This window comes from Ovis canadensis, chromosome 1 (genome assembly GCF_042477335.2).
Source record: "Ovis canadensis isolate MfBH-ARS-UI-01 breed Bighorn chromosome 1, ARS-UI_OviCan_v2, whole genome shotgun sequence".
Taxonomy (NCBI): Eukaryota; Metazoa; Chordata; class Mammalia; order Artiodactyla; family Bovidae; genus Ovis; species Ovis canadensis.
Window position 1 is genome coordinate 280,686,661 of NC_091245.1, and position 27,590 is coordinate 280,714,250.

Genomic DNA, 27,590 nt, shown 5'->3' on the forward strand with positions numbered 1-27,590 from the left:
TAAAAGACTCTTTAATCCAATTTGATTTATTCAGTAGTCACAATATGAATATGAATTGACCTGGAGAGTCGATTCGGTGCTTTTAAAAGATCCAAACTGTCTCCAATAGCAACCAGAGAATCAGCTTCACATCTCAGACTGTGAAAGCCTTTGAGTTCATCCATACGAGGGGCCCAGCAGAGAACTGGGAGGTTTACGACATTTTAATCACTAATAATTTGGGTTGTTGCTGATGAGAAGACTTTAATGTGAAGAACTTGGAGAGGGTTTCAAGGAGAGTTGCCAAGGTGATTAAAACAGCCTTGTAAATTGGTTTGAAGAATACGCCAGGCTGCCAAGGAGACCATCAGCCCGTCTGACCCTCCCCGGACCACCCCACCTATTCGTCGGATGATCTGAATATGCCAGGCTGCCAAGGAGACCATCAGCCTATCTGACTCTCCCCGGACCGCCCCCACCTATTCGTCGGATGATCTGAATATGCCAGGCTGCCAAGGAGACCATCAGCCTATCTGACCCTCCCCAGACCACCCCACCTATTCGTCGGATGATCTGAATATGCCAGGCTGCCAAGGAGACCATCAGCCTATCTGACCCTCCCCAGACCACCCCACCTATTCGTCGGATGATCTGAATATGCCAGGCTGCCAAGGAGACCATCAGCCTATCTGACTCTCCCCGGACCGCCCCCACCTATTCGTCGGATGATCTGAATATGCCAGGCTGCCAAGGAGACCATCAGCCTATCTGACCCTCCCCAGACCACCCCACCTATTCGTTGGATGATCTCAGCCTTAATTGAAATGACAACACAGTGAAGACAGAAATGTGTCACGGCGCGCGCAGTACACGCCACTCCATAGCCCCGGAGAGACTGCGATGCCGAATGAGGAGAGAGGGCACTTGCAGACCTTCCAGTTTCTGAAAGGCTACCTGAAATAGATGGCTGCTGTTCAGGTGCTCAGTCCTGTCCAACTCTTTGTGACCCCATGGACTGCAGCACGCCAGGCTTCCCTGTCCTTCACCATCTCCCAGAGATTTCTCAAATTCATGTCCATTGAGTCAGTGATGCCATGCAGCCATCTAAAACAGGCAATTTACACTTAAAAAGGCACTGGGAATTAGAACAGGATAACAGCCAAACTTGAGCATATTAAAGGTGTATGACAGAAAGCGTCAGTCACTCAGCTGCGACTCTTTGCCATGCCATGGACTGCAGCACACCAGGCTCCTGGGTCCATAGGATTGCATAGGCAAGAATACTGGAGTGGGTTTCCTGCCCCTTCTCCAGGGGATCTTCCTGACCCAGGGATCAAACCCGGGTCTCCCTCATTGCAGGAAGATTCTTTACCATGTGGGTCACCATATAAATGTATATAGGAGAAGGTAAAGCAGAAGATATCAAATCCCAAAAACTCCTAAGTGGGCAAACCTAGGTATATGGATATAAACATAACCTTGACTAAGTGGCGTGGGGGCTTCCCTGGAGACTCAGTGGCAACGAATATGCCTGCAATGCAGGATATGCATCTTCAATCCCTGGGTCAGGAAGATCCCCTGGAGAAGGAAATGGCAACCCACTCCAGGATTCTTGCCCTGAAAGTCCCATGGACAGAGGAGCCTGGTGGGCTACAGTCCATGGGGTCCCAGAGAGTCAGACAGGACTCAGAGACTGAACAATATGGCATGGAGAAGAGACGGTGGGAGAGGAGGAGAAAGGACACTCATGGTGAGAGGGAGGAGAGGGAAGGGGAGCGAGCACAGGCAGGCTCCTGACGTGTACTGCGCTCCAGCTCCTTAGAGCGAGCTGTTGTAGGCTCTCAGCATCTCATGCCATCTTCACAGTACCTGACAAGAACATGGAGACTCACAGCTGGAGTCTCAACCAGAGTCTCCTTCCAGAAAGTGATGCAGAAGTATGCCTAACTAACCTAAAGCTGTATGACTTCAAAGCCAATACTCCTTCCACCCCCAGATTCTCAGTCAACAGGGAATTTATTTAAGGGCACTAAACAACAGAATCCCCTGGAGTAGAAACTGGCAACCCACTCCAGTGTTCTTGCCTGGGAAATTCCATGCACAAGAAGAGCCTGACGGGCTACAGTCCATGGGGCCGCAGAGTCAGACAGGACTGAGCGACTGTGCCCCACAGAGCACAAACAACAAAATACATAGCCTTATGCAAAAGAACTATTTCACATGCGCAAGGGTGGGTCTATTTTCCAAAGTCAAATGTGTCGCAGAGGTGAGGCATTTGTACACAGTGGTTAAGAACACAAGATCCAGAATAGGTAGGGAAAAAAAATTGAATCTTAGTTACATCACTTCCTAGCTATGTGATCTTTGGCAACTTACCGTGCCTCTTAGAGCTTCAGTTTCCCCATCAGAAAAGTGAGAACAGCTATGCCTAGATGATTAGATGATGAAAGGACAACATAGAACAAGACAGAATGCTTAATAGAGAGTCCTGCACACGGAACTTAATACATGTGAACTACAATAGTCCACTCTATTCCCACTCTGTCCTTTTCATTATAGGGGACTGGAATGCAAAAGTAGGAAGTCAAGAAACACCTGGAGTAACAGGCAAATTTGGCCTTGGAATGCGGAATGAAGCAGGGCAAAGACTAATAGAGTTTTGCCAAGAAAATGCACTGGTCACAGCAAACACCCTCTTCCAACAACACAAGAGAAGACTCTACACATGGACATCACCAGATGGTCAACACCGAAATCAGACTGATTATATTCTTTGCAGCCAAAGATGGAGAAGCTCTACAGAGTCCACAAAAACAAGACCAGGAGCTGACTGTGGCTCAGATCATGAACTCCTTATTACCAAATTCAGACTTAAATTGAAGAAAGTAGGGAAAACCACTAGACCATTCAGGTATGACCTAAATTAAATCCCTTATGATTATACAGTGGAAGTGAGAAATAGATTTAAGGGCTGAGATCTGATAGATAGAGTGCCTGATGAGCTATGGAATGAGGTTCGTGACATAGACCATCCCCATGGAAAAGAAATGCAAAAAAGCAAAATGGCTGTCTCAGGAGGCCTTACAAATAGTTGTGAAAAGAAGAGAGGAGAAAAACAAAGGAGAAAAGAAAAGATATAAGCATCTGAATGCAGAGTTCCAGAGAATAGCAAGAAGAGATAAGAAAGGCTTCTTCAGCGACCAATGCAAAGAAATAGAGGAAAACAACAGAATGGGAAAGACTAGCAATCTCTTCAAGAAAATTAGAGATACCAAGGGAACATTTCATGCAAAAATGGGCTCGATAAAGGACAGAAATGGTATGGACCTAACAGAAGCAGAAGATATTAAGAAGAGGTGGCAAGAATACACAGAAGAACTGTACAAAAAAGATCTCCATGACCCAGATAATCATGATGATGTGATCACTAATCTAGAGCCAGACATCCTGGAATGTGAAGTCAAGTGGGCCTTAGAAAGCATCACTATGAACAAAGCTAGTGGAGGTGATGGAACTCCAGTTGAGCTGTTTCAAATCCTGAAAAATGATGCTGTGAAAGTGCTGCACTCAATATGCCAACAAATTTGGAAAACTCAGCAATGGCCACAGGACTGGAAAAGGTCAGTTTTCATTCCTATCCCAAAGAAAGGTAATGTCAAATAATGCTCAAACTACTGCACAATTGCACTCGTCTCACATGCTAGTAAAGTCATGCTCAAAATTCTGCAAGCCAGGCTTCAGCAATACATGAACCGAGAACTCCCTAATGTTCAAGCTGGTTTTAGAAAAGGCAGAGGAACCAGAGATCAAATTGCCAACATCCAATGGATCATGGAAAAAGCAAGAGAGTTCCAGAAAAACATCTATTTCTGCTTTATTGACTATGCCAAAGCCTTTGACTGTGTGGATCACAAGAAACTGTGGAAAATTCTGAAAGAGATGGGAATACCAGCCCACCTAACCTGCCTCTTGAGAAATCTGTATGCCGGTCAGGAAGCAACAGTTAGAACTGGACATGCAACAACAGACTGGTTCCAAATAGGAAAAGGAGTACGTCAAGGCTGTATATTGTCACCCTGCTTATTTAACTTATATGCAGAGTACATCATGAGAAATGCTGGACTGGAAGAAACACAAGCTGGAATCAAGATTGCCGGGAGAAACATCAATAACCTCAGATATGCAGATGACACCACCCTTATGGCAGAAAGTGAAGAGGAGCTAAAAAGCCTCTTGATGAAAGTGAAAGAGGAGAGCGAAAAAGTTGACTTAAAGCTCAACATTCAGGAAATGAAGATCATGGCATCCGGTCCCATCACTTCATGGGAAATAGATGGGGAAACAGTGGAAACAGTGTCAGACTTTATTTTGGGGGACTCCAAAATCACTGCAGATGGTGACTGCAGCCATGAAATTAAAAGACACTTACTCCTTGGAAGAAAAGTTATGACCAACCTAGATAGTATATTCAAAAGCAGAGACATTACTTTGCCAACTAAGGTCCGTCTAGTCAAGGCTATGGTTTTTCCTGTGGTCATGTATGGATGTGAGAGTTGGGCTGTGAAGAAGGTTGAGTGCCGAAGAATTGATGCTTTTGAACTGTGGTGTTGGAGAAGACTCTTGAGAGTCCCTTGGACTGCAAGGAGATCCAACCAGTCCATTCTGAAGGAGATCAGCCCTGGGATTTCTTTGGAAGGAATGATGCTAAAGCTGAAACTCCAGTACTTTGGCCACCTCATGCGAAGAGTGGACTCATTGGAAAAGACTCTGATGCTGGGAGGGATTGGGGGCAGGAGGAGAAGGGGACCACCGAGGATGAGATGGCTGGATGGCATCACTGACTCAATGGACGTGAGTCTGAGTGAACTCCAGGAGTTGGTGATGGACAGGGAGGCCTGGCGTGCCGCGATTCATGGGGTCGCAGAGAGTCGGACACGACTGAGCGACTGAACTGAACTGAACTGAACTGATTCCCACTCCTATCTATTTGATTATTAAAATGGCCATGACTTTTTTCTTTTTAAAACAGCTTTGAAAGTGAAAGTCATTGTTTGTGACCCCATGGACTACACAGGGGGGATCTTCCCAACCCAGGGATCTCACCCAGGTCTCCCACATTGCAGGCAGATTCTTTACCAGCTGAGCCACCAGGGAAGCCCAAGAATACTGGAGTGGGTAGCCTATCCCTTCTCCAGGGGATCTTCCCAACCCAGGAGTCAAACTGGGGTCCCTGCATTGCAGGCAGATTCTCTACCAACTGAGCTATCAGGGAAGTCCCAAAACAGCTTTATTGAGGGATAATTTACATATCACAGAATCCCCTCACTGTATACGTACAACTCAATAGTTTTTATTGAATTACAGAATTGTACAACCACCTCCAGAATTCAGAACATTTCCATCCTTCCAAACATAAATCTCTTGTGATTTGTGCTTGTCTCCATCCCCACCACCAACTCCAGGGAGCCACAAATCTTTCTGTCCCTACTCTCATTCTAGACTGTAACAAAGGTCAACTCCACTAAGAAAAGTATTTTACCACTAATTAAATATTAATATTTTAAACACACTACCAAAAAATTGGCGTCAACATTTCCCCAGCCCTGGGATGAGTCCTCCCTGAAACAAATCTAGGCCAAACATCACAAATCTGAAAGAGGGTGACCCTGTACTTCAGAAGTCTGAAGATACGAATTACTAAACAGTCTCCAGAGCTAAAGGTTATCATTTTTCCAGCATCATTCCCCTGGTTTGCGTTTTCCCCACTTGCATCCATTGATGTCATCCCTCATTTTCATCTTTTCCGTTCCTGCTGATCAATCCCTCCCCTCACCCCACACAGCTTCCCTTTCCTTCTGAACTACCTTCTACCAACCTGGGGACTCCAGCTGAAGTTTCTACGGCTGGTCTTCCCCAGATGTCCTTCAAATGACTCTTTCCCTGTAGCTTTCCATGGCCCTATTAGGAATGCACTTCTTGAGGTAAACAAAATAGCTTGTTACTAAAGGCAAATATGCTTTTAGGAAGGAAAGCACATTGCTACTCATTTGTATAAGTCAATGGATCAGAAATTCAGCAGCATGTGATTCCAGAGTGTGCTGACTGCGGGAAGAAAGACTGTGTGTTCAGAAAGAGGAGGTCAGACTGAAAGGTAAATGTCACGATTTTGCTCCATACTTCCCAAAGAATTACCTCATGCTTATACCCTGCACTCCTACTTCGTAACAAACTTACCTGTCCGCCGTCACATGACGGTCCCTTCTGTTTTCTAAACTAGACAATATGACCAACTTACCCTTGATAAGGTGGAAATGGCCACACAGCGCACATTTCAGGACGGGAGCCTCCTAGGGAGCCAGAGTGTGGAGACAAACCACAGACCATGGCCTCAAACGGCCCAAGACAGAAAGCAGCAGCCCCTATTCAGTCCCAAGCGCCACACGGTGACGCGCTGGAAGCGCATTCACACTAATAAAAACTTTGCACTTTCTTTCTGAAATCAGATTGGACCATGAAGGTACAACCCTCCACCAGCGTATTATACCCTCTCATTCTACCGCGGCACTATGGAACCACCACGGGAACCCACGTTTAGAAGGTAGAATTTAAGACACCCATTCCGTTCAGCATTTTCTCAAAAGCCTAAGGAGTGATGTGTTAGTCACTCAGTCGTGTCTGACTCTTTGCAACCCTGTGGATTGTAACCTGCCAGGCACCTCTGCCCATGGGATTTTCCCTGCAGGTATGCTGGAGTGGGTGGCTATTCCCTTCTCCAGGGGACCGTCCCAACCCAGGAATCGGCCCCAGGTCTCCTGCATTGCAAGTGGATTATTTGACCACTAGCACCACCTGGCAGGCCCGATACAGCCAGTGTTTCTAAGGTCTGTGCACACATACCAGGCCGCAGCCAGGAGCGCAGCCTTGCTTCCATTTCATCCAGCCTCTGCTGTGTACTCAGCTATTGTCTCTGGCTCCCTGCATAAACAGATTTAGGGATACTGGTCTCCCGCTAAACCACTTCAAGAAACTTCAAATTACCTTCAGCACGAGTGCTATCTTTTTTGAGAAATCAACTGCTAAATAACAAAGAAAAGTTTAGCTAAACATCATCTTACAGATTTCAGCCACAAAAAGGATTTTCCACATATATTACCAAACTCTATCCCTTTTGAAGACAGAAGCCATAAAACATTAAGTCCAAGCCTTCTATTAATAAATAATGTTTTCTAAACAAATAACTCACAGACACAGAAAAGAAACACCTTCACCAAAGTGGGAGGAAGAGGGGAAGTCTGGGATTGACAGACACACACTACCATATACATATTTATAAACATTTATTAAAATAGATACACAACATGGGCCTAGTGTATAGCGCAGGAACCACTCAGTACCACACAGTAACACACGATGGAAGAGAGTCCGAGTGCCTGCACGTGCAGATAACAGTGTATATTGAGAGTCCGAGTGCCTACGCGTGCATATAACAGTGTATATTAAGAGAGTCCGAGTGCCTACACGTGCGTATAAACAGTGGATATTAAGAGAGTCCGAGTGCCTACGTGTGCATATAACCAGTGGATATTAAGAGAGTCCGAGTGCCTACGTGTGCATATAATCAGTGGATATTAAGAGAGTCCGAGTGCCTACGCGTGCAGATAACAGTGGATATTAAGAGAGTCCAAGTGCCTACAAGTGCATATAACCAGCGTATATTAAGAGAGTCCGAGTGCCTACGTGTGCATATAACCAGTGGATATTAAGAGAGTCCGAGTGCCTGCGCGTGCAGATAACAGTGGATATTAAGAGAGTCCGAGTGCCTACGTGTGCATATAACCAGTGGATATTAAGAGAGTCCGAGTGCCTACGTGTGCATATAACCAGCGTATATTAAGAGAGTCCGAGTGCCTACGTGTGCATATAACCAGTGGATATTAAGAGAGTCCGAGTGCCTACGCGTGCAGATAACAGTGGATATTAAGAGAGTCCAAGTGCCTACACGTGCATATAACCAGCGTATATTAAGAGAGTCCGAGTGCCTACGTGTGCATATAACCAGTGGATATTAAGAGAGTCCGAGTGCCTGCGCGTGCAGATAACAGTGGATATTAAGAGAGTCCGAGTGCCTACGCGTGCAGATAACAGTGGATATTAAGAGAGTCCGAGTGCCTGCGCGTGCATATAAACAGTGGATATTAAGAGAGTCCGAGTGCCTACGCGTGCAGATAACAGTGTTTATCACTGCTGTTGCTGTTCTGCAGTCGCTCAGTCGTGTCTGACTCTTGCGACCCCGTGGACTGCAGCACGCCAGGCTTCCCTGTCCTTCACTGTCTCCTGGAGCTTGCTCAAACTCATGTCCATCAAGTCGGCGATGCCATCCAACCATCTCATCCTCTGTCATCCCCTTCTCCTCCTGCCCTAAATCTTTCCCAGCATCAGGGTCTTTTCCCATGAATCGGCTCTTTGCATCAAGTGACCAAAGATATATATAAATTGAACCATTTTGCTGTACACCAGAAACTAATACAACATTGTAAATCAACTGCACTTCAATTTTAAAATAAAAATGAAAGTATTCTTCCCTGAAAATTCTACGGAAATCCTTTGGTCCCTCCCTTTTTTTCCTCACAAGTACAGCTGACAGAGAGATTTAGATGTGTTCCCTTCGTCTGTGGTTACTCTCAGGGTTGCCTGTGATTGAAAGCTCTCTCAGCCCACTTGGGTCTCACATAGCCTGAGTAAGCAGACTGCAGCCAAGGCGCGGCACACCTGTGATTTCCCTGCTGCCAGGCTGCCACGCCCACACCTTATTACTAAAGCAATTTAGAGACTATCCTGGAGAGAAAAATCCTTTGCATGTTGTTTTTCCTTTCGAGGTTTCTCGCTTCAGTCGGATGGAACACTGGTCTCCCGGGCTGAGTAACGCCTGGAGCTGAGCGCTGTGCGCGTACTCCGGTGTGCTGTCTGTCAGAGGAGCAGTTATCCGCCGACCTGTCCCCTGCTCCTTCTAGACGAAGAGTTCCTTTCTCTCACACATCTCTAAATCACGAGGCATCTGACACAATGCCTGGTGCACAGGAAACGCTCAAGAGTTTGTGTTAAAGCCATCATCAGAAGGTAATATCTGAGCTAAGACCCAAAGGTTGAGAAGGCTCTTGCCACGCAAAGATCTAGGGAAAGCACGTTTTATGTGGGCAGAGGAGATAGCGAGTGGAAGGCCTGGGGCATCACAAGGACCGGCATGCTTGAGAACCGGAAGGCGCGCCAGTACGGCTGGGGAAGCCAAGCAAAAGCGAGCAAGAAGCACTCCGGTCTGAAAGGCAGGGGAGAGCCAGACCGCGTGGGGCACGCACGCGGGTAAAGGGTTTGAGACTTCTGTCTGGTCCAGCGGTTAAGAATACGCCTGCCAGTGCAGGGGACATAGGTTCAATCACTGCTCTGCGAATACCCCACGTGCCAGGGAGCAGCTAAGGCCACGCGCCACAGCTGCTGACCCTGCGCCCTGGCGCCTGCGCCCTGCAGTGAAGGAAGCCAGCACGGTGACCAGCCCGGTGGCCGCAACTAGGAAAGCCCACGCACAGCAGTGGCAGCCCAGAGCAACCGCAAGTAAGTACATGAAGCTCTGTAGACCAAGAGGTCCAGATTTCATTCCATTTTTTTAATTTATTTATGCTTCGTTGGAGGATAACCGCTTTACAATGTTGTGCTGGTTTCTGCCATGTATCAACGTGAATCAGCCATAGCGTCCCCTCCCTCTTGAACTTTTTCCCACCTCCCACCCCATCCCACCCCTCTGCGTTATCACAGAGCGCCGGATTTCAGCTCCCTGCATCGCGCAGCACAGGTCCGCTGGCCATCTCATTTCCTACATGGTGGCGCGTCGGCTTCGGGCTGCGCTCGCAATTCACCCCACTCCCCAGCTGTGCCCACAGCTCTGTCCTCTCCCGCTGCATCTCCACTGCTGCCCTGCGAACGGCGTCATCAGTGCCCTTTCCGTTAACGGACTCCGTATATATGTTTTAATAGATGATACTTGTTTTCCTTTTTCTGACTTTCTAGCTTCATCCACTTTGTTAGAACTGAATCAAATGTCTTCCTTTCCACGGCTGAGTAATAATCCACTGTGCATATGCACCGTGACTTTTTATCCATCCAGCTGTCAGTGGACGTCAGGTCGCCTACACGTCCTAGCTGTTGTAAATACAGTGCTGCGATGAGCACTGGGGTGCGAGTGTCTTTTCCAGCTCCCTCGGGGTATATGCCCAGTAGTGGGATTGTTGGGAGTCTTATTCCTGGTGTCTTAAATAATCTCTATATCGTTCTCCATAGTAGCTGCATCAGCTTGAATTCCCACCGATAGGGCGAGTTCCCTTTTCTCCACATCCTATCCAGCTTTTATTGTTTGTAGACTTTTTGATGATGGCCATGGAGAAGGCAATGGCACCCCACTCCAGTACTCCTGCCTGGAAAATCCCATGGACGAGGAGCCTGGTGGGCTGCAGTCCATGGGGTCGCTAAGAGTCAGACACGACTGAGCGACTTCACTTTCACTTTTCACCTTCATGCACTGGAGATGGAAATGGCAGCCCACTCCAGTGTTCTTGCCTGGAGAATCCCAGGGATGGGAGAGCCTGGTGGGCTGCCGTCTATGGGGTCGCACAGAGTCGGACACGACTGAAGCGACTTAGCAGCATTCTGACCAGGATGAGATGATACCTCATTGTAGTTCTGATTTGCATTTCTTTAATAATGAGCAATGTTGAGGATGACCCTGAAGTGGGCTTTTGTTTGTCTTACTGACATTTAGTTGATTTACAATATTATATACATTTCAGGTGTACAACATTGGTGTTGTTCAGTCACCCAGTTGTGTCTGATTCTTTGTGACCCCATGAATTGCAGCACGCCAGGCCTCCCTGTCCATCACCAACTCCCAGAGTTCACTCAAGTTCACGTTCATTACATTGGTGATGCTGTCCAGCCATCTCATCCTCTGACACCCTCTTCTCCTTCTGCCCTCAATCTTCCCCAGCATCAGGGACTTTTCCAAAAAGTCATCAGCGTGCATCAGATGACCAAAATACTGAGCTTCAGCTTCGGCATCAATGCTTCCAGTGAATATTCAGGATCGATCCCCCTTAAGATTGACTGGTTTGCTCTCCTTGCAGTCCAAGGGATGTTCAGGAGTTTTCTCGAGCACCAGAGTTCAAAGGCATCAGTTCTTTGGTGTCCTGCCTTCTTTACAGTCCAGCTCTCACAACCGTACGTGACCACGGGGAAGACCGCCGCCTTGGCTATATGGACCTTTGTCAGCAGAGCAATGTCTGCTTTCCAACACAGTCTAGGTTTGTCATTGCTTTCCTGCCGAGAAGCAGTTGTCTTCTGATTTCATGGCTGCAGTCACCGTCCACAGCGAGGTTTTGGAGCCCGAGAAGCGGAAATCGGTCATGACTTCCAGCTTTCCCCTTCTATTTGCCATGCAGTAATGAGGCCAGATCCCATGGTCTTAGCTTTTTTAATATTTATTCTTAGGCTGGCTCTTTCACTCTCCTCCTTCACCCTCATCAAGAGGCTCTTCACTTTCTGCCATTAGAGTCCACATGTCCACATATCTGAGGTTGTGGTGTTTCTCCCTCCTGTCTTGATTCTGGCTTGTAACTCATCCAGCCCAGCATTTCTCATGATGTGCTCAGCGTATTAGTTAAACAAACAGGCTGACAGCAGACAGCCCTGCCGTACTATTTTCTCAACCCTGAACCAGTCAGTTGTTCATACAGGGCTCAAACTGTTGCTTCTTGACCCACATACAGGTTTCTCGGGAGATAGGCAAGGCGATCTGGTATTCACATCTTTCTAAGAGCTTTCCACAGTTTGTCATGATCTACACAGTCAAAGGCATTAGCGTAATCAATAAAACAGAGATAGATGTTTTCCTGAAATTCCCTTGCTCTTTCTATAATTCAGCGAATGTTGGCAATTTGCTCTCTAGTTCCTCTTCCTTTTCTAAACCCAGCTGGGACATCTGGAAGTTCTTGGTTCACATAATGCTGAAGCCTAGCATGCAAGGTTTTAAGCGTGACCTTCCTAGCACGTCCGATGGTCAGCACATTCTTTGGCACTACGCTTCCTGGGAACTGGGATGAGGGTGGACCTTTTCCAGTCTTGTGGCCACTGCTGAGTCTTCCAGATTTGCTGACATAATGAATGCGACACCTTGATGGCTCCTCCTTTAGGAATCTGAATAGTTCTGCTGGGATTTCATCACAGCCACTAGCTTTATTAACAGCAGCACTTCTTAATGCCCACTTGATTTCTCACTCCAGAATGTCTGGCTCTGGGTGACTAACCACACCATTATAACAATGTTTCATCAAGATCTTTTTTATACATTTCTGTGTATTCTTCCCATCTCTTCTTGATCTCTTCAGCATCTACTAAGTCGCTACCTTATTTATCCTTTATTGTGCCCATCTTTGGGTGGAAAGCTCCCTTGATGTTTCCAGTTTTCCTGAAGAGATCACTAGTCTTTCCTTTTTTGTTGTTTTCTTCTATTATTAAACACTGCTCATTGAAGGAGGCCTTCTTGTCCCTTCTAGCTACTCTTTGAAAGCTCCATGTTTAACTGGAAGTGCCTTTCCCTCTCTCCCTTGCTTTTCGCTCCTCTTCATTCTTTCCCTGTTCGTAAAGCCTCTTCTGATGACCACTTTGCCTCCTTGCTTTTCTTTTTCTTTGGGGTGGTTTTGCTCGCTGCCTCCTGTACAATACTGTGGCCCTCTGTCCATAGTTCCTCAGGCACATGGTTATCTAACCCAGTCCTTAGAATCTATTCGCTACCTCTACTGTGAATTCATACGGGATTTGACTTAAGTCATACCTGGCTAGCCTAGTGTTGTTCCTGGTTTTCTTTAGATTAAACCTGGATTTTGCTATGAGAAGCTGATGATCTGAGCCACAGTCAGCTCCAGGTCTTGTTTTTGCTGACTGTATAGAGCTTCTCCATCTTCAGCTACAAAGAATGTAATCGACTTGATCTTGGTATTGGCAGTCTGGTGATGTCCATGTGTAAAGACATCTCCTGTGCTGTTGGAAGAGTATTCGCTACGACTAGTGCATTCTCTTGGCAGAATTCAGTTAGCCTTTGTCCTACTTCATTTGTTCTCCAAGGCCAAACTTGCCTGTTACTCCAGGTATGTTTTGACTTCCTACTTTTGCATTCCAATCCCTAACGATGAATAGAACATCTTTTTAGGTGTTAGTTCCAGGAGGTCTTCACAGCACTGATCAACTCCACCTTCTTCAGCATCGGTGGTAGGGGCATAGACTTGGATTACTCTGATGTTGAATGGCTTGCCTTGGAAATGAACTGAGATTATTCTGTCATTTCTGAGGTTGGACCCAAGTACTGCATGTCAGACTCTTTCATTGGTTGTGAGGGCTACTCTGCTGCTTCTGTGGGATTCTTGCCCACAGTAGTAGATATAATGGTCACCTGAATTAAATTCACCCATTCCCGCCCATTTTAGTTCTCTGATTCCTAGGATGTCGATATTTATTCTTATCATCTCCTGCTTGACCATGTCCAGTTTTCCTTGATTCATAGTCCTAACATTCCAGGTTCTTATACAATACCGTTCTTTGCAGCATCAGATTTTACTTTCCTCACCAAACACACCAAAAACTGAGCGTCCTATCCACTTCGGCCCAGCCGCTTCATTCACTCTGGGACTATTGGTAATTCTCCTCCGCTCTTCCCCAGTAGCACACTGGGCACCTTCAGACCTGGGGACTCACCTTTTGGTGTCGTATCTCTCCAGCCTTTTATACGGTTCATGGGGTTCTCACAGCAAGTACACTGGGGTGGTTTGTCATTCCCCCCTCCAGTGGATCACGCTTTGTCAGAACTCTCTGCTATGAGCCATCCGTTCTGGGTGGCCCTGCATGGCATGGCTCACAGCTTCACTGAGGTATGCAAGCCCCTTTACTGTGACAAGGCAGTGATCCACAAAGGTGCTTTTTGTTTGAAGTGAGTCTTTGTTTGTTTGTTTTATTGACATATAGTTGACTTGACAATATTATGTACATTTCAGGTGTACAACATACTGAATCACAATTTTTGAAGGTTCTACTCCATGTAAAGTCATCATAAAATATTGGCTGTATTCCCTGTGTGTACAGGATACCTTGTGGCTTATTTAGTTTATACGTAGGGTTCGTACTCTTAATTGCCCCATCTTGCCCCTCCTCCTTCCCTCTCCCCACTGGTAATGACTAGTTTGTTCTCTGTCTCTGTGAGTCTGTCTCTTCTTTGCTGTAATCACTGGTTTGTTTCATTCTTAGATCCCACATATAAGTAATATACAGTTTTGTACTTCTCTTGCATTTATCTGGTGATTAGCATCTTTTCACATGCCTATTGGACACCTGTATGTCTTCTTTGGAAAAAATGTCTATTCAGTTCTTCTGCCCATTTCTTAATGGGGTTGTTTGGCTTTTGATGTTGAGTTGTATGAACTGTCTATAGATTTTAGAAATTAGCCCTTATCAATCATATTATTTGCAAATATTTTCTCCCATTCAGTAGGTTGGCTTTTCATATTGTTGATGGCTCCCTTTTTTGTAAAAAAAAAAAAAAAAACTTTTAAGTCTAATTATATCCCATTTGTTTTTTTCTTGCTTTTGTTTCCTTTTCCTTGGAAGACAAAAAATTATTGCTACAACATATGTCAAAAAGTATTTCGCCTATGCTTTCTTCTAGGAGTTGTATGGCTTCAGATCTTACATATAGGTTGTTATTCCACTTTCAGTTTATTTTGTGTATGGTGTTAAAGAATGTTTTAATTTCATTCTTTTCCATGTATCTGTCCAGTTTTCCCAGCACCACGTATTGAAGAGACTGCATTTTGTCCATTGTATATTCCTGCCTCTTTTGTCAAAGATTAATTGATCATAATGAATTGAATGGGTTATAAAATCATTATGGAGAACAACTTACAGAGAAGCAAAATAGGAATCCAAGAGACTAAGTCAGAGATGATGGGGATTGGATGGGAGATGGCAGTGGAGACAGAGAGACATGGATGGATTGGAGAGAACTTTCAGAGAGAAAGCTGGTGGTCTCTGGTGATGGGCTGGATATGAGGATGAAGGAAAGGAGGCTGCTAAAGGTGATTCTTGGTTTCCCATGTTTACAGTTTCACAGTTGGGTAAAAGCGGGGGCGGCCGCGAGCAGGCGCACTAAGCGCGGCCGAGAGGAGCGACCGCACGTCCGAGGTCAGGAGCAGGGGCCTAGAGTGCCAGGCTGCGACGGCGCAGGAACGGCCGAGAGGAGCTACCCTGCGTCCCAGGTCAGGGGCGGCTGGGAGGAGCTATCCCGGGTCCGAGGTCAGGGGTGGCGGCCAAGAGGAGCTACCCCACATCGGAGGTCAGGGGCCGCTGGGAGAAACCACCCCAAGCCCGAGGCCAGGGGCGGTGAACCTGAGGAACCACCCCGAGCCTGAGGCCAGGGCCGGCGGCCGGGAGAAGCAACCCAGGGAGGGTGGCTGCGCAGGCGCAGGAGGGCCTAGAGGAGCTATCCCACGTTGAAGGTCAGGAACAGTGGCAGTAAGGAGATACCCCTCATCCAAGGTAAGGAGCAGCGGCTGTGCTTTGCTGGAGCAGCCGTGAAGAGATACCCCCACCTCCAAGGTAAGAGAAACCCAAGTAAGATGGTAGGTGTTGCAAGAGGGCATCAGAGGGCAGACACACTGAAACCATACTCACAGAGAACTAGTCAACCTAATCACACTAGGACCACAGCCCTGTCTAACTCGATGAAACCAAGCCATGCCTTCGGGGCAACCCAAGACGGGCGGGTCATGGTGGAGAGGCCTGAAAGACTGTGGTCCACTGGAGAAGGGAATGGCAAGCCACTTCAGTATTCTTGCCTTAAGAACCCCATGAACAGTGGGAAAAGGCAAAATGATAGGATACCAAAAGAGGATCTCCCCAGGTCATTAGGTGTCCATATACTACTGGAGATCAGTGGAGAAATAACTCCAGAAAGAAGGAAGGGATGGAGCCAAAGCAAAAACAATACCCAGTTGTGGATGTGACTGGTGATAGAAGCAAGGTCCAATGCTGTAAAGAGCAATATTGCATAGAACTTGGAATGTCAGGTCCATGAACTGGAAGTGATCAAACGAGATGGCAACGGTGAACGTCGACATTCTAGGAATCAGCGAACTAAAATGGACTGGAATGGGTGAATTTAACTCAGATGACCATTATATCTACTACTGCAGGCATGAATCCCTCAGAAGAAATGGAGTAGCCAATGGGTGAATTTAACTCAGATGACCATTATATCTACTACTGCAAGCAGGAATCCCTCAGAAGAAATGGGGTAGCCATCATGGTCAACAAAAGAGTCCGAAATGCAGTACTTGGATGCAATCTCAAAAACGACAGAATGATGTCTGTTCGTCTCCAAGGCAAATCATTCAGTATCACAGTTATCCAAGCCTATGCCTCAACCAGTAACGCCAAAGAAGCTGAAGTTGAACAGTTTTATGAAGACCTACAAGACCTTTTAGAACTAACACCCAAAAAAGATGTCCTTTTCATTATAGGGGACTGGAATGCAAAAGTAGGAAGTCAAGAAACACCTGGAGTAACAGGCAAATTTGGCCTTGGAATGCGGAATGAAGCAGGGCAAAGACTAATAGAGTTTTGCCAAGAAAATGCACTGGTCATAGCAAACACCCTCTTCCAACAACACAAGAGAAGACTCTACACATGGACATCACCAGATGGTCAACACCAAAATCAGATTGAGTATATTCTTTGCAGCCAAAGATGGAGAACTCTATACAGTCAACAAAAACAAGACCAGGAGCTGACTGTGGCTCAGATCATGAACTCCTTATTGCCAAATTCAGACTCAAATTGAAGAAAGTAGGGAAAACCGCTAGACCATTCAGGTATGACCTAAATCAAATCACTTATGATTATACAGTGGAAGTGAGAAGTAGATTTAAGGGACTGGATCTGATAGATAGAGTGCCTGATGAACTATGGAATGAGGTTCGTGACATTGTACAGGAGACAGGGATCAAGACCATCCCCATGGAAAAGAAATGCAAAACAGCAAAATGGCTGTCTGGGGAGGCCTTACAAATAGCTGTGAAAAGAAGAGAGGTGAAAAGCAAAGGAGAAAAGGAAAGATATAAGCATCTGAATGCAGAGTTCCCGAGAATAGCAAGAAGAGATAAGAAAGCCTTCCTGAGTGATCAATGCAAAGAAATAGAGGAAAAGAACAGAATGGGAAAGACTACAGATCTCTTCAAGAAAATTAGAGATACCAAGGGAACATTTCATGCAAAGATGGGCTCGATAATGGACAGAAATGGTAGGGACCTAACAGAAGCAGAAGATATTAAGAAGAGGTGGCAAGAATACACAGAAGAATACAAAACAGATCTTCACGACCCAGATAATCATGATGATGTGATCACTAATCTAGAGCCAGACATCTTGGAATGTGAAGTCAAGTGGGCCTTAGAAAGCATCACTACGAACAAAGCTAGTGGAGGTGATGGAATTCCAGTTGAGCTGTTTCAAATCCTGAAAGATGATGCTGTGAAAGTGCTGCACTCAATATGCCAGCCAATTTGGAAAACTCAGCAGTAGCCTCAGGACTGGAAAAGGTCAGTTTTCATTCCAATCCCAAAGAAAGGCAATGCCAAAGAATGCTCAAACTACTGCACAATTGCACTCATCTCACATGCTAGTAAAGTCGTGCTCAAAATTCTCCAAGCCAGGCTTCAGCAATACATGAACTGTGAACTTCCTGATGTTCAAGCTGGTTTTAGAAAAGGCAGAGGAACCAGAGATCAAATTGCCAACATCCGCTGGATCATGGAAAAAGCAAGAGAGTTCCAGAAAAACATCTATTTCTGCTTTATTGACTATGCCAAAGCCTTTGACTGTGTGGATCACAAGAAACTGTGGAAAATTCTGAAAGAGATGGGAATACCAGAACACCTAACCTGCCTCTTGAGAAATCTGTATGCAGGTCAGGAAGCAACAGTTAGAACTGGACATGGAACAACACACTGGTTCTAAATAGGAAAAGGAGTGCGTCAAGGCTGTATATTGTCACCCTGCTTATTTAACTTCTATACAGAGTACATCATGAGAAATGCTGGGTTAGAAGAAACACAGGTTGGAATCAAGATTGCCGGTAGAAATATCAATAACCTCAGATATGCAGATGACACCACCCTTATGGCAGAAAGTGAAGAAGAACTATAAGCCTCTTGATGAAAGTGAAAGTGAAGAGTGAAAAAGTTGACTTAAAGCTCAACATTCAGAAAACGAAGATCATGGCATCCGGTCCCATCACTTCATGGGAAATAGATGGGGAAACAGTGTCAGACTTTATTTTGGGGGGCTCCAAAATCACTGCAGATGGTGACTGCAGCCATGAAATTAAAAGATGCTTACTCCTCGGAAGGAAAGTTATGACCAACCTAGATAGTATATTCAAAAGCAGAGACATTACTTTGCCGACTAAGGTCTGTCTAATCAAGGCTATGGTTTTTCCTGTGGTCATGTATGGAGGTGAGAGTTGGGCTGTGAAGAAGGCTGAGTGCCGAAGAATTGATGCTTTTGAACTGTGGTGTCGGAGAAGACTCTTGAGAGTCCCTTGGACTGCAAGGAGATCCAACCACTCCATTCTGAAGGAGATCCTTCCTGGGATTTCTTTGGAAGGAAGGATGCTAAAGCTGAAGCTCCAGGACTTTGGCCACCTCATGCTAAGAGTTGACTCATTGGAAAAGACTCTGATGCTAGGAGGGATTGGGGGCAGGAGGAGAAGGGGATGACCGAGGATGAGATGGCTGGATGGCATCACTGACTCGATGGACATGAGTCTGAGTGAACTCCAGGAGATGGTGATGGACAGGGAGGCCTGGCAAGGTGCACTTTCTGGTGTTGCAAAGAGTCGGACACGACTGAGCGACTGAACTGAACTGAACAATTGAGTGAATGGATTTTATAATTGGATGGCACTTACTGAGTTCGGGAAGGAATTTATCAGAGAAAAGAACAGGAGATGAGAAACCACAGAACTCCTCAAATGCATCCAGCTGCCCTTTCAGATGCCATGTGCAGGGGTCTGATTCAAACCTGGGATTCTCTTTTATTGAACTGTAGTTGATTTACGATGTTGTGTTAGTTTCAAATGTACAGCAAAGTAATTCAGTTTGTATATATACATATATAGTATACAATATATATGCATAATATTTTTCAGATTCTTCTCCATTATAGATTATTACACAATACAGAATGTAGCTCCCTGTGATATACAGTTGGACCTCATTGTTCATCTATATAGTAGTGAGTATCTCATGCAGGTATGAAGAAGAAATCAAAAGCTTTGCAGACAAGCAAAAGCTGGGAGAATTCAGCACCACCAAACCAGGTCTTCAACAAATCCTAAAGGATATTCTCTAGACAGGAAACAGAGAAAAGGTTTATAAAATAAAATCCAAAACAACAAAGCAAGTGGCAACAGGATCATACTTATCAATGAATACCTTAAATGTAAATGGGTTGAACGCCCCAACTTAAGACAAAGACTGGCTGAATAGATATAAAAACAAGACCCTTATACATGCTGTCTACAGGAGACCCACCTCACAACAAGGGACACATACAGACTGAAAGTGAAGGGCTGGAAAAAGATATTCCACGCAAATAGAGACCAAAAGAAAGCAGGAGTAGCAATACTCATATCAGATAAAATAGACTTTAAGACAAAGGCTGTGAAAAGAGACAAAGAAGGACACTACAGAACGGTCAAAGGATCAATCCAAGTAGAAGATGTAACAATTATAAATATATATGCACCCAACACAGGAGCACCACAATATGTAAGGCAAATGCTAACAAGTATGAAAGGGGAAATTAACAATAACACAATAATAGTGGGAGACTTTAATGCCCCACCCACATGTATGGATAGGTCAACCAAACAGAAGATTAGCAAGGAAACACAAGCTTTAAATGAAACAGTGGACCAGTTACACCTAATTGATATCTATAGGACATTTCACCCCAAAACAATGAATTTCACCTTTTTCTCAAGTGCACACAGAACATTCTCCAGGATAGATCACATCCCTGGCCATAAATCTAGTCTTGGTAAATTCAAAAAACTAAAATCATTTCAAGCATCTTTTCTGATCACAATGCGGTAAAATTAGATGTCAACTACAGGGAAAAAAAAACTATTAAAAATACAAACATATGGAGGCTGAACAACACGCTTCTGAATAACCAAAAAAATCACAGAAGAAATAAAAAAGGAAATTAAAATATGCATAGAAACAAATGAAAATAAAAGCTCAACAACCCAAAACCTATGGGATTCAGTAAAAGTGGTGCTAAGAGGAAGGTTCATGGCAATATAAGCTTACCTCAAGAAACAAGAGAAAAATCAAATAAATAACCCAACTTTACACCTAAGGCAACTAGAAAAAGAAGAAATGAATAACCCCAGGGTTAGTAGAAGCAAAGAAATCATAAAAATTAGGGCAGAAATAAGCGAAAAAGAAACAAAAGAGACCTTAGCAAAAATCAACAAAGCTAAAAGCTGGTTCTTTGAGAAGATAAATAAAATAGATAAACTATTAGGCAGACTCATCAAGAAAAAAAGGGAGAAGGATCAAATCAGCAAAATCAGAAATGAAGATGGAGAAATCACAACAAACAACACAGAAATACAACAGATCATAAGAGACTGCTATCAGTAGCTATATGCCAATGAAATGGACAACTTGGAAGAAAGGGATGAATTCTTAGAAAAGTAAAACCTTCCGAAGCTGAACCAGGAAGAAACAGAAAATCTTAACAGACCCATCACAAGCACAGAAATTGAAACTGTAACCAAAAATCTTTCAACAAGCAAAAGCCCAGGACCAGAAGGCTTCACAGGTGAATTCTACCAAAAATTTAGAGAAGAGCTAACACCTATCCTACTCAAACTCTTCCAGGAAATGGAAGAGGAAGGAAAACTCCAAAACTCATTTTATGAAGCCACCATCACCCTAATACCAAAACCAAACAAAAATGCCACAAAAAAAGAAAACTACAGGCCAATATCACTGATGAACATAGATGCAAAATCCTTAACAAAATTCTAGCAAACAGAATCCAACAACATATTAAAAAAATCATACATCATGATCAAGTTGGGTTTATCCCAGAGATGCAAGGATTCTTCAATAATTGCAAATCTATCAATGTGATACACCACATTAACAAATTGAGAGATAAAAGCCATATGATTATCTCAATAGATGCAGAAAAAGCCTTTGACAAAATTCAACAGCCATTTCGGATTTAAAAAAAAAAAAAAAAACCTCCAGAAAGCAGGCATAGAAGGAACATACCTCAACATAATAAAAGCCATATATGATAAGCCCACAGCAAACATTATCCTCAATGGTGAAAAATTGAAAGCATTTCCCCTAAAGTCAGGAACAAGACAAGGGTGCCCACTCTCACCTCTACCATTCAACACAGCTTTGGAAGTTTTAGCCACAGCAATCAGAGAAGAAAAAGAAATAAAAAGAATCCAGACTGGAAAAGAAGAAATAAAACTCTCACTGTTTGCAGATGACATGATCCTCTACATAGAAAACCCTAAAGACTCCACCAGAAAATTACCAGAGCTAACAATGAATAAAATAAAGTTGAAGGATAAAAAATTGATACACATAAATCCCTCGAATTCCTATACACTAACAATGTGAAGAAGGCTGAGCGCTGAAGAATTGATGCTTTTGAACTGTGGTGTTGGAGAAGACTCTTGAGAGTCCCTTGGACTGCAAGGAGAGTCAACCAGTCCATTCTAAAGGAGATCAGTCCTGGGTGTTCATTGGAAGGACTGATGCTGAGGCTGAAACTCCAATACTTTGGCACCTCCTGCGAAGAGTTGACACATTGGAAAAGACTCTGATGCTGGGAGGGATTGTGGGCAGGAGGAGAAGGGGACGACAGAGGAGGAGATGGCTGGATGGCATCACGGACTTGATGGACATGAGTCTGAGTGAACTCCGAGAGTTGGTGATGGACAGGGAGGCCTGGCGTGCTGCGATTCATGGGGTCACAAAGAGTCGGACGCGACTGAACTGAACTGAACTGAACAATGAGAAAACAGAAAAAGAAATTAAGGAAACAATTCCATTCACCATTGCAACAAAAGGAATAAAATACTTAGGAATAAATCTATCTAAAGAAACCAGAGACGGATATATCAGTTCAGTTCAAAAGCATCAATTCTTTGGCACTCAGCCTTCTTCACAGTCCAACTCTCACATCCATACACGACCACAGGAAAAACCATAGCCTTGATTAGACAGACCTTAGTCGGCAAAGTAATGTCTCTGCTTTTGAATATACTATCTAGGTTGGTCATAACTTTTCTTCCAAGGACTAAGCGTCTTTTAATTTCATGGCTGCAGTCACCATCTGCAGTGATTTGGAGCTCAAAAAAATATAGTCTGACACTGTTTCCACTGCTTCCCCATCTATTTCCCATGAAGTGATGGGACCAGATGCCATGATCTTCGTTTTCTGAATGTTTAGCTTTAAGCCAACTTTTTCACTCTCCTCTTTCACTTTCATCAAGAGGCTTTTTAGCTCCTCTTCACTTTCAGCCATAAGGGTGGTGTCATCTGCATATCTGAGATTATTGATATTTCTCCTGGCAATCTTGATTTCAGCTTGTGTTTCTTCCAGTCCAGTGTTTCTCATGATGTACTCTGCATATAAGTTAAATAAGCAGGGTGACAATATACAGCCTTGACGTACTCCTTTTCCTATTTGGAACCAGTCTGTTGTTCCATGTCCAGTTCTAACTGTTGCTTCCTGACCTGCATATAGGTTTCTCAAGAGGCAGGTCAGGTGGTCTGGTATTCCCATCTCTTTCAGAATTTTCCACAGTTTCTTGTGATCCACACAGTCAAAGGCTTTGGCATAGTCAATAAAGCAGAAATAGATGTTTCTCTGGAACTCTCTTGCTTTTTCCATGATCCAGCAGATGTTGGTAATTTGATCTCTGGTTGCTCTCCCTTTTCTAAAACCAGCTTGAACATCAGGAAGTTCACAGTTCACGTTTTGCTGAAGCCTGGCTTGCAGAATTTTGAGCGTTACTTTACTAGCAGGTGAGATGAGTGCAATTGTGCAGTAGTTTGAGCAATCTTTGGCATTGCCTTTCTTTAGAATTGGAATGAAAACTGACCTTTCCAGTCCTGTGGCCACTGCTGAGTTTTCCAAATTTGCTGGCATATTGAGTGCAGCACTTTCACAGCATCATCTTCCAGGATTTGAAACAGCTCAACTGGAATTCCATCACCTCCACTTGCTTTGCTCGTAGTGATGCTTTCTAAGGCCCACTTAACTTCACATTCCAAGATGTCTGGCTCTAGATTAGTGATCACATCATCATGATTATCTGGGTCATGAAGATCTTTTTTGTACAGTTCTTCCGTGTATTCTTGCCATGTCTTAATATCTTCTGCTTCTGTTAGGTCCATACCATTTCTGTCCTTTATCAAGCCCTTTTTTGCATGAAATATTCCCTTGGTATCTCTAATTTTCTTGAAGAGATCTCTAGTCTTTCCCGTTCTATTCTTTTCCTCTATTTCTTTGCATTGATCACTGAAGAAGGCTTTCTTATCTCTTCTTGCTATTCTCGGGAACTCTGCATTCAGATGCTTATATCTTTCCTTTTCTCCTTTGCTTTTCACCTCTCTTCTTTTCACAGCTATTTGTAAGGCCTCCCCAGGCAGCCATTTTGTTTTTTTGCATTTCTTTTCCATGGGGATGGTCTTGATCCCTGTCTCCTGTACAATGTCACAAACCTCATTCCATAGTTCATCAGGCACTCTGTCTATCAGATCTAGGCCCTTAAATCTATTTCTCACTTCCACAGTATAATCATAAGGGATTTGATTTAGGTCATACCTGAATGGTCTAGCGGTTTTCCCTACTTTCTTCAATTTGAGTCTGAATTTGGCAATAAGGAGTTCATGATCTGAGCCACAGTCAGCTCCTGGTTTTGTTTTTGTTGACTGTATAGAGTTCTCCATCTTTGGCTGCAAAGAATATACTCAATCTGATTTTGGTGTTGACCATCTGGTGATGTCCATGTGTAGAGTCTTCTCTTGTGTTGTTGGAAGAGGGTGTTTGCTATGACCAGTGCATTTTCTTGGCAAAACTCTATTAGTCTTTGCCCTACTTCATTCCGCATTTCAAGGCCAAATTTGCCTGTTACTCCAGGTGTTTCTTGACTTCCTACTTTTGCATTCCAGTCCCCTATAATGAAAAGGACATCTTTTTTGGGTGTTAGTTCTAAAAGGTCTTGTAGGTCTTCATAAAACTGTTCAACTTCAGCTTCTTCAGCATTACTGGTTGGGGCATAGACTTGGATAACTGTGATATTGAATGGCTTGCCTTGGAGACATACAGAGATCATTCTGTTGTTTTTGAGACTGCATCCAGGTACTGCATTTCGGACTCTTTTGTTGACCATGATGTCTACTCCACTTCTTCTGAGGGATTCCTGCCTGCAGTAGTAGATATAATGATCATCTGAGTTAAATTCACCCATTCCAGTCCATTTTAGTTCACTGATTCCTAGAATGTTGATGTTCACTCTCTCCATTTCTTGTTTGACCACTTCCAATTTGCCTTGATTCATAGACCTGACACTCCAGGTTCCTTTGCAATACTGCTCTTTACAGCATCGGACCTTGCTTCTATCACCAGTCACATCCACAACTGGGTATGGTTTTTGCTTTGGCTCCATCCCTTCATTCTTTCTGGAGTTATTTCTCCACTGATCTCCAGTAGCATATTGGGCACCTACTGACCTGGGGAGTTCCTCTTTCAGTATCCTATCATTTTGCCTTTTCATACTGTTCATGGGGTTCTCAAGGCAAGAATACTGAAGTGGTTTGCCATTCCCTTCTCCAGCGGGCCACATTAAAACCTATAAAACACTGATGAAAGAAATCAAAGGTAACACAAATAGATGGAAAAATATATCATGTTCATGGATTGTAAGAATCAATATAGTGAAAATGAGTATACTACCCAAAGCAATCTATAGATTCAATACAATCCCTATCAAGCTACCAATGGTATTTTTCACAGAACTAGAACAAATAGTTTCACAATTTGTATGGAAACACAGAAAACCTTGAATAGCCAGAGCAATCTTGAAAAAGAAGAATGGAACTGGAGGAACAACCTGCCTGACTTCAGATTAAATTACAAAGCTACAGTCATCAAGACAGTACGGTACTGGCACAAAGACAGAAATATAGATCAATGGAACAAAATAGAAAGCCCAGAGATAAATCCACGCACCTATGGACACCTTATCTTTGACAAAGCAGGCAAGAATATACAATGGAAAAAAGATGACATCTTTAACAAGTGGTGCTGGGAAAACTGGTCAACCACCTGTAAAAGAATGAAACTAGAACACTTTCTATCACTATACACAAAACTAAACTCAAAATGGACTAAATATCTAAATGTAAGATCAGAAACTATAAAACTCCTAGAGGAAAACACAGGCAAAACATTCTCTGACATAAATCACAGCAAGATCCTCTATGAACCACCTCCCAGAGTAATGGAAATAAAAGAAAAATAAACAAATGGGATCTAATTAAACTTAAAAGCTTTTGCACAATGAAGGAAACTATAAGCAAGCCTTCAGAATGGGAGAAAATGATAGCAAACGAAGAAACTGACAAAGAATTAATCAAAAATATACAAGCAGCTCATTCAACTCAATACCAGAAAAATAAATGACCCAATCAAAAAATGGGCCAAAGAACTAAACAGACATTTCTCCAAAGAAGACATACAGATGGCTAACAAACACATGAAAAGATGCTCAACACCACTCATTATCAGAGAAATGCAAATCAAAACCACAATGAGGTACCATTTCACACCAGTCAGAATGGCTGCGATCCAAAAGTCTACAAGCAATAAATGCTGGAGAGGGTGTGGAGAAAAGGGAGCCCTCTTACACTGTTGGTGGGAATGCAAACTAGTACAACCACTATGGAGAACAGTGTGGAGATTCCTTAAAAAACTGGAAATAGAACTACCATACAACCCAGCAATGCCACTGCTGGGTATACACACCGAGGAAACCAGAACTGAAAGAGACACGTGTACCCCAATGTTCATCGCAGCGCTGTTTACAATAGCCAGGACATGGAAGCAACCTAGATGTCCATCAGCAGACGAATGGATAAGAAAGCTGTGGTACATATACACAGTGGAATATTACTCAGCCAGTAAAAAGAATGCATCTGAGTCAGTTCTAATGAGGTGGATGAACCTGGAGCCTATTATATAGAGTGAAGTAAGTCAGAAAGAAAAACACCAATACAGTATACTAACACATATATATGGTATGTAGAAAGATGGTAACGATGACCCTATATGAGAGACAGCAAAAGAGACACAGATGTAAAGAACAGTCTTTTGGAACTTGTGGGAGAGGGCAAAGGTGGGATGATTTGGGAGAATGGCATTGAAACATGTATAATATCATATGTGAAATGGATCACCAGTCCAAGTTTGATGCATGATACAGGATGCTCGGGGCTGGTGCACTGGAATGACCCAGAGGGATGGGATGAGAGGGAGGTGGGAGGGGGTTCAGGATGGGGAACACATGTACACCCGTGCAGATGTATGTCAGTGTATGACAAAACCACCACAATATTGTAAAGTAATTAGCCTCCAATTAAAATAAATTAATTTTTTTTAAATTTTAAGTAGTGAGTATTTGTTAATCCCAAATTCCTATTTCATTCCTCCCCACCCTCTTTCCCTTTGGTAACCATAAACTGCTTTCTATGTCTATGAGTCTATTTCTGTTTTGTAAATTATTTCATTTGTATCATTTTTTAAGATTCAGGACAAAAGCAATTCCCATGTGTTCCTCCACCAACATGGCAAACATAAACTTTGATTTCTCTGGATACCAAACTACCTTCTTATGAGCTCTGAAGACAGAATACAAGATATCTTGTTCATTTAGCAGAAAAGGAATTCCTCCACCAAAAGGTGTCATTCTGACCTGTGATAGGTACACAAATTAGAATAGAAAAATTATCTTCACAACATCCAACTGAAGTTTAGCACTTCCTCCAACTATGAATGTAGACGACAAGCTGCAGTATTATTCACAGTACCTGTGACTGTGTTAAAAATACAATTACAAATATTTTCATATCACATCAGAGGTGTTACCGGTATCTCAAAATGTTATTTATGCTCATTATTATTTTAGAAATATACCAGCTATTTGACCTGACACTGAATCTTTCATTAAATAATATGATATTTTGTACCACAGTGTTTTCTTTAAGATTTAATAACTATATTTCAGTAGAATTGGTTTACTTTGTATTCCTATGCATTTTGTCTTATATATTTAAGAGCATTGTTCTGAAAAGAAACTCACAGGGTTCACCAGATTCCTAAAGTTCATTGAGTGCTTAAAACATGCCCATATCCTCTTAACA